The 14023-nt window shown below is 47.0% G+C and overlaps 1 protein-coding gene across 2 annotated transcripts in view; it reads left to right on the top strand.

Moving 5' to 3' along the window:
- Larp4b (La ribonucleoprotein 4B) overlaps window positions 1–14023 on the top strand; it is a 120122-nt gene that overhangs the window by 54176 nt on the left and 51923 nt on the right. The window contains exon 1 of one of the 2 annotated variants that reach the window (XM_090318798.1): window positions 4535–4823. The exons of the other annotated variant lie outside the window; for it this stretch is intronic. The gene's annotated coding sequence lies outside the window, so the exon portion shown is untranslated. Of the gene's footprint in view, window positions 1–4534; window positions 4824–14023 lie in introns of those variants that run through there. 2 annotated transcript variants of the gene reach the window in all.

Raw genomic sequence — 14023 nt, 5'->3', positions numbered from 1 at the left:
AGGTTCATAGCCAGCCCAAGAACAAAGTCTGAGACTCTTATCTCCAATTAACCACTAAAAATGGGAAGTGGGGCTGTAGCTCAAGGGGGTAGGGCAGTAACCTTGAGCTCAAGAGCTCAGGGACAACACCTAGGACCAGAGTTCAAGTCCCACAACTAACAATAAATAAGTAAATAAATAAGTGAGTCTCCTGGAGACTTTTCTGCCCAAGCTGGCTTCAAACTGGGATCCTCAGCTCTCAGCCTCCTGAATACCTAGGATTACAAGCATGAGTCAGTGGGGCCTGGTCCCTTTCATTTCTTAAAAGAAGTTGAGAGTCCATGAATGCTGGATTTAAAACTGTCCACTTTGTCAGGTTTCTTTTCCTGCCCAAATCATCAGATTCCAAGCTGGCATTAGATTACTTGTCCACTGTGAAAATTTGAAATTTCTATCTTTGAAATCAAGAAGCAATTAATTAGCATAGGAATATTGGACATAATCTGTTCCTTAGTAAACTTTCACCCAATGGTTTTAGCATTTATGAGTCTTACTAGCGTAAATCCTATGATAGTTGCAACAGTGTTTTTAAAATTATTTCTTCATTTATTAGCCAACAGTCTACTATACAGAAGAGCTTTCCCTTTTCCTTCCTCATATATACTATTTTTTTACTTATATTTCCAAGTATTAGTGTGAGCTCATGCATCTTTTTAATTCCAAGTATTCTAATGTAACTATTCATTGTGGTACTTCCATTTTATTTATTTATTTATTTACTTATTTTCCAGTCCTGGGCTTGGGCTCAGGGCCTGAGCACTATCCTTGGGCTTTCTCAAGGTTAGAACTCTACCACTTGAGCCACAGCACCACTTCTGGCTTTTATCTATGTATGTGGTACTAAGGAATCGAACCTGGGTCTTCATGCATGCTAGGCAAGCACTCTACCACTAGGCCAAACTCCCAGCCTTCCATTTTATTTTTGAGGACACCAATTCCTTATTATGTTTTTGTTCTGCTCCCTTTTGTCGCAGGAGATACTCCACAGAACATTTTCTTTCTTCATAACACAATCTTATTTACCGAAGTTGTTCCTTCTGTGTGTAAGGCTTGTCGGTAATCCCTATGCCCTGTCTATGAGTTAGTTATCATTTTCTGCTTCCTTCCTGAGTAGGCTTAGAATCTCCCCTTGGAAGTTCTACACTCACTATATTATTATTAGTTGTGAACTCAGAGCCTGGGTGCCATCCTTCCCTAAGCTTTTTCGATCAAGGCCAGTGCTATACCACTTTGAGCCACAATATTTCTGGTTTTTGAGTTGTTAATGTTGATAAGAGTCTCTTGGACTTTTGTGCCTGGGATGGCTTTGAACCTCAGTCCTCAGATCTCAGCCCTCCTGAGGAGCTAGGATTACAGGTGTGAGCCACTGGCACCTGGCTATTTTTTTTAAAAAAATTTTTGTGTGTCAGTACTGGGGCTTGAAGTCAGCAGATGCTGTCCCTTACTTTTTCATTGAAGCCTGGTACTCTATCACTTGAGGTACAGCTCCACTTCCATGTTTTAGGTGGCTAATTGGAGATAAAAATCTCATGGGCTTTTCCTGCCTGGGTTAGCTTCAGACCTCTAGCCTCAGATCTCAGCCACCTGAGTAGATAGGATTAGCAGCTTGAACCACAGGTGCCAGCTTTCCTCTCTTTATTCCTGTTTACTTGCTGGCTTTTTCTTCCACGTGGCTCTTCTTTTTGAGTCACCCAGCAATCCCTAAGGCAGCGTTAAGTACTTAGTGAATATTTGCTTAATTAGTGGGCAAATGAATAGTTTTAAATCATTAGAAATAAACTCTTAAAACAATGAATTTAAATAATTTGCTAACATAATGTTCAGTGATATACTAAGGAGGAAAAAAGGTTTCTGCCAGGAGTATTTTTAAAAAAGATAATGTTCTCAGATGTCAGTTAAAACTTAGCCTTTGCTAAGGGAGTACTATCTCTTTTTTTTGGCCAGTCTTGGGCTTGGACTCAGGGTCTGAGCACTGTCCTTGGACTTCTCAAGGCTAGAGTTCTACCACTTGAGCCTCAGCACCACTTTCAGCTTTTTTCTATGTATGTGGTACCGAGGAATCGAACCTGGGCATTCGTGCATGCTAGGCAAGCACTCTACCACTAGGCCAAACAGGGAGTACTATCTTTATTCATTAATTCAATTCATTCATTCAATAGGTACTACTTGCTATCTCTGACCCTAGAGAATTTATCCTTTGGTTGGGACAACAGTAATGTCAGCTGAAAATCATTCTAAGAAGACCCAGGAGAGAAACTGGATTGTGGAAAGAAAAGGACTTGTACGGTTGATGTTTGACCTGTAGCTTGAAAAAAAATAAGGAAGATTTGACTAGAGGTCAGTGGAGGATACTTGAGGCAAGGAGAAACCCCCCTTTTAGGGCTTGAGGTGCTCAGAATCCCAAGTCTCATGAGGACTTGCCTCTCTCTTTTTTTTTTTAAAGTTGGTCATAGGTCTTGAACTGAGCTTTTCTACCCAAGGCTACTTTGAGTCACAGTCCCACTTCCGGTTTTCTGGCTGTTCACTAGAGCGACTGGCTTTGAAAGGTGATCTTCAGATCTCAGACTCAGAGTAGCTGGGATTACAGGTGTAAGCCTGCGCCTCCCCTTCCACGCCTCCTATCCGTCAAGAGTTCTGGGGTTGGAACACTGGACCTTGTACATGGTTGGGAGACACCGAGTCACGTCCCAGGCTGTTTGTGGGTGTGTGTGATAGACATATCACGTACGAACAGGTTAGGAGTTAGCCCGTCTAAACCTGCAGTGGGAAGGGAAGGGGACTAGGCTGAGATCAGGCTAGGACAAAGGAGTTTCTTTCCATGACACCTAATGGGACTTGACTTTTGGCGGAAAATTAGCAGGGAGCCAAGGAAGATTGGGACTAAAAGGTGGAGAGATGTTTGTTTTAGGCATGCATCATGAATGACAGGAACTGAGGCCAATGGCCAGACTTGATAACCAGACAGAAGTAACCCTAGGCAAAATTACTAGGGGGAGGGGAAGAGTTTTAATACTATTTTTTCCGAAGTATGCTTTTAGAGGAAATCTGTCTTACATAATTATTCTTAGAAACATGGTAATTATTTAACTCGCGAAGTTTCAGCTATTATGTGACAAAGTATCACAAAAGAGTGGGGGGTGGGGTGGGGGAGGGACATGGGGACCAAGACGTGTGAAAGGGTATCAATGTATGTGAAGTAATGCGCCTTCTATCTGGTGAATATCATGTAACCCTTTTACTAATTACAATAAAAAAAAGAAAAGAAAAAGAAAAGCGTGGGCAGGAACACTGAGGAGGGAACCCGATCCACTCCACGTAGGGGAATTCTCAGGGCTGGGATACCGAGTAAGCGCAAACAAGCGGCACGGTTACACGTGGATGCAGAAACCTGGGTCAAAGCTGGGGTGACCCATATGTCGTGGGTACCGTCAGCCGGAGCGGGTGGGCAGGCAGGACCCGTGGTCAAGCCTTGAGGAAGGAAGCGGCCGACTTCCCTTTGTCCCCTTCCCCCTCAGGAACTCATTCAAGTCAGGAGCTACTGAGAGCAGCTTCACCTGCTCCAACCGGCCTCCCCCGCCGCGCACGGGCCTCCCTCCCACACCACCCCCGGCCTCCAGCCTCCACGCACGGGCCTCCCACTCCCCGGCCTCCAGCCTCCACGCACGGGCCTCCCACCCCCCGGCCTCCAGCCTCCACGCACGGGCCTCCCTCCCACACCACCCTGGCCTCCAGCCTCCAAGCACGGGCCTCCCTCCCACACCCCCCCGGCCTCCAACCTCCAAGCACGGGCCTCCAGCCTCCACGCACGGGCCTCCCACCCCCCCGGCCTCCACGCACGGGCCTCCCACACCCTCCTGGCCTCCCACCGCCCCCGGCCTCCACGCACGGGCCTCCCACACCCCCTGCCCCGGCCTCCGGCGCGGGCCTCCCCGGGCAGGCCCGGGTAGTGGTCCCAGGAGACGCCGAGGTGGTCGTCCCGGGCTGCGCGGGCCGGGCGGGGGGCCGCCCGGGAGGGCAGGCGGGGCGGGGGTGAGGTGGGGCAGGGGCCGCGGGCCGGGCCGGGGATCGAGTGCCCGGGAAGAGCCGGGCAGGGCCAGGGTCTCGCCGCAGGCCCGCGCGGCGCGCTCGGGGCCCCGGGAGCTCACCCCGCGACCACGGCGGCGGGGCGGGGCGGGCGGGGCGTGCGTGGGCCGCGGCGGCCGGCGTGGGGCGGGACAGGGAGGGGCGCGCGCGGCGGCGCGGGACGGGCGACGTGCGCGCACGCGCCAGTCACCGAGGGCTGAAGAGGGTGCGCGCGCAGAGGCCCCGAGACGTGGGAGAGCCCTGCGGCTTTCGCGAGTATCCAATCACGGCGCCGCGCTGCCGTGACGTCAGGCGCTCCGAGGCGCCAAGGGCCGGTCGGCCGGCCCGGTGGGCGAGTGCGCCGGGGCAGGGCGCGGGGGCGCGCGAGGGCACGGGGACGCGCTCTGGGCGGGACTTCCGCAGGTCCCCGGAAGTGAGGGCTGTGTGTTCTCATGCGAACGGGAAGGAGCGTTGGGGATCCCGAGTCTCGAGGTGGAGACAATTTCGGGCCCGAAAGGGGAAGAATCCGCCGCCGCTGCTGCTAGCCCGCCGCCGCTCTCCCTTCCTGTGCCCGGCCCGGCCCGGCCGTGCCGCCTCTTCCTGCCGTATCCCTCCTCGGCCGTCCCCGCGTGTGGCGCGGTCGCCGGGTACCGGGGCTGCGGCGAGGAGCCCGCGGGCGGGCGGGCGGGCGGCCGGGCGGGCGGGGCGGCCGGCGCTGACAGGTGAGCCAGCCTCCCTCGGCCCCCCCGGCGGGGCGACCGCCCTTCCCGGCCCGAGCCCGGACCCGCATCCGCGCCCGCCTGTCACGGGGCCGCCATCTTCCCGGAGGGACGCGGCCCCGCGGCGGTCGGGGCCCTGCCGGGGCGGACCGGGGCAGGGCCGGGCCGGGCTGGGGTCGGGGCGGGCCGCGGCCGGGCGGCGGGTGGGGAGGACCGCCCGCCGCCGGGCCCCGAGGGGGACCTGAACGGCCGGTGGGGGGGGGGGTCCAGGCGGTGCGGGGCTCGGCCCGGCCGCGTTAGGCCGGGCGGCGAAGGGAGCCCTGCGAGCCGGGGTCGGCCGGGGCCCCGCAGGGCTGGGGCCGGGCCGCGCTCCGGCGAGGTCCGGCGCGCCCAGGGCGGCCCCTGCGGCCTGGGGCCCTGGGCTGTTCCGGTGCGCGGGGCGGCGGGGGGTGGGGGGAGCCAGGACGGGGCTGGGCTGGGGGCGCGGGCCGGGCGGGCGCCGGGACCCGCAGTGCGGCGCCCGGCCTCGCCCCCTCGGTGCCTCCCGGGCGGGCCGGCTCGGGGAGGGAATCGCGGTCCCCGAGAACCAGGAAGTGGGGATCCCGCGGCTCGAGTGGACCCGGCCGGGGCGGGTTCCCGGCGTGGGTCGCGGGGGCCGGGGCCGGCGCCTCTTCCCACCGGGGTTCCGCTCGGGGTCCTCGGTACGCAGGACTGTGGCCCTGCAACTTGGAGTAGAGGCCGCGAGAGGAGGTTTTCTTCCCGACCCTTCGGGAACGAGGGCCCGAATTTTAACTGACGTGAGCGTCGAGAGACGGCAGGCTTTGGGGTGGTTTACCAGCCCCTCCTTGGAGACCGTCCCACGGAACCTGGAAGGTGGAGAGGTTGCCCGCAATTGGCTAATGGGAAGAATTTCCCCTCACTGCAGCGCAGCCACTTGGTAAAAAATAAATAAATAAATAAATAAATATATATATATGTGTACACACGCTAGAGTGTGACATCTGTCGTGGCAGTGATGGCCGTTTGAGCGGTCAGGGTAACCGTTCGAGGCATTTTTGACCTCTGAGTTTTTCTTTCACGGTTCTTACAGTGCTCGCAGTGTCAGTGAACTGTTGAACATGGGCCTAAGCATGTGTGCTAACTTGTAGTTTGCACGGACCACAGGGCAGGGGAGAATGATGCTCACTTCTTTCGGCGGTCAGATTGTCTATACAGTATGCAATTTTCATACTTCCCCAACCTTGCTGGCTCCCCTAATTGACAGTCAGGGTAATTTACAGAAGTTGAAATGGTTGTGGCTTTTTCCCTAGCTTAATATACCGACAGGCAGTTTTGTAATCAAGCTATACAAGAAATAGCTTACGGTGGTTTGCCTGAGTTGTTAAAGTGAAATACTTGGTGAAAGCACAGTATTTCCGAGTTTGTTACTCAGGCATAAATTTGATTTGTATACATTATATTGGTTAGAAATAAATTTTGTCCTCTAGTTTGAGATATTTTAATGTGACTTACGTTGGCTTATTTCCATGAATGAAAATGGCATGGCTCCTTAGTCATTAGGAATTACCGTCCTGGTGTTTGACTTTCAAATCGGGTAATAACTTTGTAGGACTGATTATATAGTTTACTGAGTTACTGTTTTTAATAATCTGTCAATGTTTTGTTGATCACACATCTGGGAGAGAAGACAGTTCTGAGATCAGAATGAAAATTTGGAGACAGGAGTTATACTGTTGTTGAGTAGGAGCCAGAGAAAATAGAGATTAATAAAGAAGTTCCCTGGCATTCATCATATATTCTGTAGAAGAGTAGCTAAAAATTAGCCACAGTAAATTCAGGGAGAAATTAAATTTTATTTAGTTCTTGGGCATTGATTTAAAAAAAAAAGATTTAGCAGACTTACTGATTTTAAAGTGTTTTCCATAAATAAGAACAAATCCTAGGGGTTGGGAGTTTGGCATAGTGGTAGAACACCCGAGTTCGATTCCTTGGTACCACATACATCTGGTGGGGGGGGGGATAACCGGAAGTGGTATTGTGGCTCAAGTGGTAGAGCTCTAGCTCTGAGAAAACCCAAGGCCCCAGGACTTACCAAAAAAAAATGACTTAATATGTAAGTATGTAAACATACATACACAGCCCCTTGTCTTTATAAAACAAAATGACAAAAAATATTAAGACGATTTTAAATGCTAAACGCAGTTTTAGACATCAAGTCATTGGCAATTACAATAAATGGTGCCTTTAGGTAGCTGCCGCTATTCATTCAGTTTTTAAATGTTTGTACTGTAAGACTTCAGGTTGGTGTTACAAGAAATGACTAATAAACTACTGTTAAAGCTGTCATGTTGGCATTCATACTTTCCGCAGAATATGAACTTGATTGTGACCTAGGCCTTCCAGTTTTAAAAAAGTGTTACCTTGGAATTGATCTGTTGAGGGTGGGAAAAATGCTTTGTTACTATATGCATGTTACTGTAGATGCCATTCTTTCAGTTAAAGGAAAAGGTTTTAACTACATATGTGTTATGAAAGCAAACATTCAGATTGCTTTCAGATTTCAGGAAGACTCTAGGTTTATAAATTAAAAAAAAAAAACCTTAGTGTACTTTTGTAATTTCTACTATTAACATCAAAGCATTTCTCCCCTCCCCCCCTCCGGTCCTGGGCCTTGAACTCAGGGCCTGGGCACTGTACTTGAGCTTTCTCAAAGCTAGTGCTCTACCACTGCAGCCACAGCACCACTTCCAGCCTTTTCTCTTATTTGTGATACAGAGAAATTGAATCCAGGACAGCATGCATGCATGCGAGGCAGGCACTGTACTACTGGGCCGTACTTCTTGCCAAAACATCCTTTTTCTAGTGTGGTAGAAAAAGAAAAAACAAAACCATGTTTTGTGTGTGGGAAATACAGGGTTCTAAATGAACACCAGTGCGGGATTTGCTTCTAATTTTTTTTGGGGGGGGGGAAGGACTTTTTTCATGCAAAGTATTCTCCTTTTTCTCTAGGAGTTAATTTTAGAGTACACCACAAATTAGGCCGTACCTTCAGAGAGGGTAATAATATTTGCCATACCTGAGTTCAGCTTAAATGTCTACTTTTAGTTGTTATAACTGTTATTATCTTTGGAGTTACTGTAGCTCAGACATTGTCCTGAAAATGAATTTGCTGGACATTGAGATCTGACTCAGTGTGCCCTGAGTTCAATCCTAGTAACACATTCACAGAAGAGCAGAAAATGAATTCTCATTAGGATATAGAATTGTAAGATTGGAAGCTGTTAGGTTCTCTTATAAAGAGAAGAAAGGTTCTCTTATAAAGAGAAGAAAGATAAATTCCACTTGGAAAATTTTCCCTCTCCAATGTGCCTTATTTTTCCCGTGTGTAATGTCTCCCTTAGGAGCAGGGAAAATGTTTGCTATGTTTCCTTCCTTCGTCTTCCTTTACTTCCTTTACTCCCCCTCCCCATACCTTTTGGGTCTTGGTACTTTTATCAACTCTGCCATTTTTCTGTGGAAGCTGTCATGACCTCTGTTTTAGTCAAGAAGGATCTACAGTGATGCAACCTTGTTCTTTCTTTCAACCCTTTCACTTCAGGTAGTGTGTTCTGGGTTGTAAGAGTACATTTTGCTATTTCACACAAATTTGAAAGCATGCTTCTTAATGTTTTTTTTTTTTCTTTGCCAATCCTGGGCCTTGAACTCAGGGCCTGAGCACTGTTCTTGAGCTTTCTCAAGGCTCATGCCCTACCACTTGAGCCACACCATCACTTCTAGCTTTTTTCTATGTGTGTGGTACCAAGAAATTGAACCCTGATCTTCCATGCATGCAAAGGCAAGCACTCTACTACTAGGCCAAACCTTCAGCCCCAATGCTACTTAACTTTTTAAGAGTATTTAATACTTGTTGTATAATTTAGGTTTCACTGAACTATGTAAGTAAGCGTCATCTTAAAACTGATAAGTTACTGGCTTGATATCAAAATACTCTTTTTTTTTTTTTTTTTGCCAGTCCTGGGCTTGAGCTCAGGGCCTGAGCACTGTCCTTGGACTTTCTCAAGGCTAGAGCTCTACCACTTGAGCCTCAGCACCACTTCTGGCTTTTTCTACATATGTGGTACCAAGGAATCAAACCCGGGTCTTCGTGCATGCTAGGCAAGCACTTTAACCACTAGGCCAGACTTCTGGCCCTCAAAATACTCTTTAATTTGCACATATTGTTTTAGTTGTACTACAGAGATTGATTTAAAGGGATATTCTTGCCAGGTGCTGACTTGTGCCGAGATCTGAGGAATGATGTTCAAAGCCAACCCAGGCAAGAAAGTCCATGAGGCTCGTATCTCTGGTTAACCACCAGAAAAACTGGAAATAAAGCTGTAGCTCAAAGTGGTAGACCACTTGCCTTGAGCCAGGAGCACTTGAACAGAGCCAGGGCCCACAGTTCAAGCCCTACAACCGACTAAAAGAAAAATTACATTCTTTCTGACTGCTTGGCCCTCTTTTCAAACATCATCAGGACTAATCTCCCAGTCCTGGTAGCTCCTTACCCTGAAATGGAATGCTCCTTCCTTTAAACACTTTGAACTTTTGCTTAGCGCTTTCACTATCTATAAGGAGTTATTTTGGAAGTTCTTCAGGAACCGTTGCCTTCATTTCTGAGTTTAGGTTAAGAGTGATATGGGTGAAGAATGCTGCTTCCACAGTACCCTTAAATGTATGTTTGGCCTTATTTAGCATGCAATTAGTTAAAGGGAGCTCCTTGTGGGAAAGACTTTTTTTTAATGGTTATAACCTCTTCACTAATATACTTTACACGTTTAGTAAAATGTATTCAAGGACAGCAATGCATAAAAGCTTGCCTAAACATTCATCCCACCTCAATTTTAGAGAAACTGCTTGCTGATTGTGTCTGATTGCATGTGTCTATAAACAAATGTGAAAAACACTTGAAAAGTAGAATTGTGAAGTTTCTTCTGGTGTATAAAAGTTAATATTTACAAAGATGTTTTTTTTTGGGGGGGGGTCATGGGACTTGAACTCTGGGCCTGGGCACCGTCCCTGAGTTCTTCAGCTCAAGGCTACCATCCTACCCCCTGAGCCACAGCCCCACTTCCTATTTTCTGGTAGTTAATCGGTCAAAGTCTTTTGTGTCCATGCTGGCTTTGAACCTTGATCCTCAGATCTTAGCCTCTTGAGTAGCTAGTATTACAGGCTTTAGCCACCTCACCTGGCTATTTACAGTTTTAACTGACTTCATAGCTTCATCTATAAAGTGCTTAAGATTCAGTGATGTAACTTTCAGACTTCTAGATTTTACTTTTTTTAATGTTTTATTTTTTTATTTTATTTTATTTTTACCAGTCATGGGGACTAAACTCAGGGCCTGACTACTGTCCTTGGGCTTTCTCAAGGCTCGAACTCTACCACTTGAGTCACAGCACCACTTCCAGCTTTTTTTCTATGTATGCGGTACCAAAGAATCGAACCTGGGTCTTCCTGCATGCTAGGCAAGCACTTTTACCACTAGGCCAAATTCCTGGCCCTACTTATCATTTTTTAAAAATATGTCCCTTTTAGTTGGCCCCTGTAATTCTAGCTACCTGGCACACAGACTGGGTGGATTGTAATTTTAGGCTAGCTAGACAGAAAAGTTCTTTTTTCCGTTTATGCGGAACCAAGAAATGGAGCCCAGGGCCTGGTGCATGCTAGGCAAACACTCTACCATTAGGCCACACTCCTGGCCCCAGAAAAGTTCTTAATACCCATTCTGAACTTAGTTATGGAGGTAGTGATATGTACCTGTTACCCTAGAACTGGTAATTTAATCTACTAGATGGCATCTAGGAAATCAGACTGTCTCAAAAGTAGCCAGTGAGTACTAGTGGCCCCTGCCTATAATTTTAGCTACTCAGTAGGCTGAGATCTGAAGATTATAGTTTGAAGATAATAAGTGATTACCTCTATGTAACCAACAAAAAGCTGGAAGTGGAGCTGTAGCTCATGTGGTAGAGAGCCAGCCTTGTGGGGGGGGGGGAGCAGGGTACTAAAGGAGAGTGCCCAATCTGTTCAATCCCCAGTAACAGCAGCTCTCTCCAGCTCCTAACACCCCCGTCTCTCCCCCCCAGCAAAACGCAGAAAAGAGGCTAGAGTGTAATTCAGTGGTAGGGGTCACTGTTCAGTGAAGCTTGAGGCCCTGAGTTGAAACCCTAGTACCACCCACCAAAAGATGTATACATGTAAGCTTCTTTTGATAGCCATAAAAATCCCTATGTCCAGGTGTGGTGGCTGGTGCTTGTAAATACTAGCTGCATAGGAGGCTGAGATCTGGAGAACCTGAGCAAGAAAAATTTGCAAGTCCCCATCTCAGCCAATAAAAAGCTTGGTATAATGATATGCGCTTGTTATTCCAACTTCATGAGAAGATAGCACAGTCTAGGCTAGTCCCTGCAAAATAATAAGAACATATTAAAAAACACTATAGAAAGAGCTAGAGCTATTGAAGTCATATAAATTGACATTTGGATGCTTATAGCTCTTAATTCCATGTTTCTTCAGGTAGTCACTTTATAGTTGTCATATTTACTATTATTTTCCTGCCCCAGGCTCCATCTATCCTTCTCCCTGCTTTGTTTTCTTCATAGTACTTAGGACATTAATATGCTATATGAAGTACTTACTATGATCTGTCTTCTTTACTTGACTATGTAGTACAGAGGATTTTGTTGCATTCACTGATACACAGACTGAAGGACAATCTGGCATGTGATATACATACACTAAGCTGTTGGGTATTGAACCCAGAACCTCAAACATGTTAGGCAAGCACTCTGTCACGGAGCTAGGTATTGCTCCATCCCCCTTAATAATTGGTTTCGTAAACTCCAGGGTATTAATGATGGACAAAAGGAATATATAGGTCTCTTTTTGGGAGCTTACTGTGCATTGAGTCAGGCAAAGTGTTCTAAGGTCATCTACGTAGAACAGAAGGGATGGGATAAGGGAGAATGACACCAGGGGATGAAAGTAGCCGTCAAGACACATGGGCTGTGACTGCTGTGGGAAGGAGCCTCAGCTTCTCAGAAACTAACATAGACATGGATTAGAGAGGAAAGTAGCTAGAAGTAGCTAGAAGTAGGGAGCATAATGTCCTTCTAGGGTGTCCCTTTGTGTGTAGAGAGTCTCCTTTATCCTGAAAACTAGGAAGTGCTTGGAAGGTTCTAAATGGGAGAACTGCATGATTAGATCATCGTGTTTTACGGGAAGTGATGTACAGGAGGTAGAAATGAGTGTACACAGATGGACATTTTAGTTGGCAGCAAGGTAGACAGCCCTCTTCAAGTTTATACCTCATTGTAGTTGAAAAGGGAGCAGTCTAGTCTAATAAAGAATAGCTTTGCTTAGCACCCCTTCTCTTTGTATTGTACTGTTGGTTTTGAACATTATGCTTGTTTTAAAATACTTAAAAATAGTTAAAAAAATGTCTTAACTCTAGCTTGTCAGTTGCTTAAAATGTTATTTCAGTTTTTATTAAAGCAAGCTAATACTATCTTGTGACCAAGTTGATATAAATTCACTGGTTACTTCAGTGGTATTTTTCTTTGGAGTAGGAGATACAAGGTCATGCTATATGTGTAACCCAGACTTGCCTTGTACTCAGAATCCTCCTACCTCACCTCCTGAGTGCTAATATCACAGGTGTACAGTACCACACCCAGCTCTTTGAACATGTAAAACATTCTTTTAAAAAAAAAAGAAGTGGGGGCTGGGAGTTTACCCTAGTGGCAGAGTGCTTGCTTAGCATGCATGAAGACCAGGGTTCAATTCCTCGGTACCACATACATAGGGGGAAAAAAAAGGCCAGAAATGGTGTTGTGGCTCGAGTGGTAAAGCTTTAGCCTTGAGAAATAGTGAGGACAGTGCTTAGGCCCTGAGTTCAAGCCCCAGGACTGGAAAAATTAATTAAATAAATAAGAGTAAAAATAAAAAGTGAACTTCTAGTCTTGAATAAAAACATTAAGGGACAGAGCCTCTCACTGTAGCTTAGCTTTTTTTGGTTTTTGGTTGGTTACTTGGAGATGAGAGTCTCACAGACTTCCCTGCCCAGGCTGGCTTTGGTCCTCCAACCTCAGATCTTAACCTCCTGAGTAGTTAAGTTTATAGGGATACGTTACCAATGCTCTGCTTTTCATACTTTTTGGGAACAGTGTAGTTTGCAAGGCAACATGCCAGTGTTCAGTTTCATCAGCTAACAGTGGATTGCTGTTCCAAAGAAAACACCAGTTAGCAGAGTTTAAACATGCATTGGCTGTGACTTACATGACTTTTAAAAGTACACTTGAAGACCCTTTGGGAAAGGTTATATTTTCAGAAAGACACAAGCATTCATTTTCTTTTGTGTTTTGGGAAAATAAAATTGATAATATTTTTCCTCCCAGTCCTGGGGCTTGAACTCTGGGCCTGGGAACTGTCCCTGAGTTCCTTTTTGCTCAAGGCTAGCACTCTACCACTTGAGCCACAGTGCCCCTTTCAGCTTTCTCTGGTGGTTAATGGGAGAAAAGAGTCTTGTGGCCTTTCCTACCTGGGTTGGCTTTGAATCATAATCCTCAGGTCTCAGCCTCTTGAATGGCTAGGATTACAGGTGTAAGCCACCAGTGCCTGACTGTTGTCTTTCAGTGAGCTTCTTGAGAGCTGCTTTTGTGGACGTGTGATACCAAAGACTTGTACAAAACCATCTGGCATGATTTTTAAGTTCTGTATACCTTGATTAATGCCTGTACCTTGAGAGATACTTGTTATCAGCTAGAATGCTAATTCTGTTTGCCCTTTAGCAGGTCACGTGTTGCAAGTGCAAATGAGTAACTGGTGAATCAGCAGTATTTTTTTTCTTCAGACCTTAACTATCCAGTAAGGGAGGGCAGAGCCATGGAGGAGACCAAGGGTGAAATGCATGTTGCTGTGTATATAATGTCTTGCAGTTTTTCATAGCTATTTTGTATACATTGATAAACTTAATCTGTTGTACTGAAATTGTCCTTTAGGGATAACAGTGCGGGTGAGTTAAACTAAGCACTGCAAGGATCAGAAATAGAAAATAGAATTGTGAGGAGAAAAACATGCAGAAACATTCAGGCATGTCAAATTTTTAGTCTCTGCATTCTGGTTTTCATTCTCTGTGACCTGTTTTGAGTGACCTGTTTTGAGTA

Source organism: Megascapheus bottae, chromosome 26 (genome assembly GCF_031878675.1).
Source record: "Megascapheus bottae isolate mThoBot1 chromosome 26, mThoBot2.hap1, whole genome shotgun sequence".
NCBI lineage: Eukaryota > Metazoa > Chordata > Mammalia > Rodentia > Geomyidae > Megascapheus > Megascapheus bottae.
The sequence above is the reverse complement of the archived record's forward strand: the minus strand, read 5'-3'. Positions and strand labels throughout refer to the sequence as shown.